Source organism: Lucilia sericata, unplaced genomic scaffold (genome assembly GCF_015586225.1).
Source record: "Lucilia sericata isolate MDLA Ls3-8-SP2 unplaced genomic scaffold, ASM1558622v1 Contig000632F_arrow, whole genome shotgun sequence".
In the NCBI taxonomy this organism is placed as follows: Eukaryota; Metazoa; Arthropoda; class Insecta; order Diptera; family Calliphoridae; genus Lucilia; species Lucilia sericata.
Window position 1 is genome coordinate 169111 of NW_023994638.1, and position 890 is coordinate 170000.

Genomic DNA, 890 nt, shown 5'->3' on the forward strand with positions numbered 1-890 from the left:
AAATCAAACAACTATTGCAAATAATTTAAATAAAATTACGAACCATTAAATATTCTATTGAAATCTATAACTGTTAAATTACATGAATGCCATAATAAAAAAATCTCTAATGGGGTTCACTTGCAGACCAAAAATAAACTCCCATTAAGGGGAACTAATTCCCCGGATATTGGCAAAACATAATAAAGATATATAAATATGTAGCACGAATTTCAGTTAATAATTTTTAACATAATTTGTTACCGGTAAAAGTATTTGTTTTTTTTTTTTTTTGCAAAACTTCTTTTTCAAAAAAAAACTGGTTTCAAAGTTTATTGTTGAAACGACAGAGAGGATGACTACTGCCATGTCAGCGTAACTTCTTGAAAATAAAATCTGGATATTGGCACAGATACAACTGGTTATTGTTTTCATTTTCATTTATGTGTTTTTTGGTTGCTTTGCTTTTCTCGGTAGCTGTGATTGACCTCTTATTATGGTTACAGAGAAGGCGTTTACTTTCATTAAAAAAAATATATACAAAATTTTGAATGCAAACAAAACGAAATAAAAATAATGATTAACAATTTAAAACACGCAGTTTGCTTTGGTCTTTACTATAGCTGTTGAGTCAGTTAGTCAAACTGACTCTTGGTCAGTTGGTCAAGCGTTGATTTTGTAACTCTGAGGTACATCTTTGTGGTATTGTTTTAAGAGCATGTTGTATAAAGTTGTATTAAAGACAATTTTACTGTATTTCGTATAGTGTTGACAAACTTCTGTTAATTTTTTTGCAATTACCTAAAGTACAGAGATTAATAAGTTTTTCAAGTGATAATGTTTTTAAATAAAACATATTAATTAAAGTCATTCCATCATTTTTAAACATTTTATTAATTATTGTATAACAA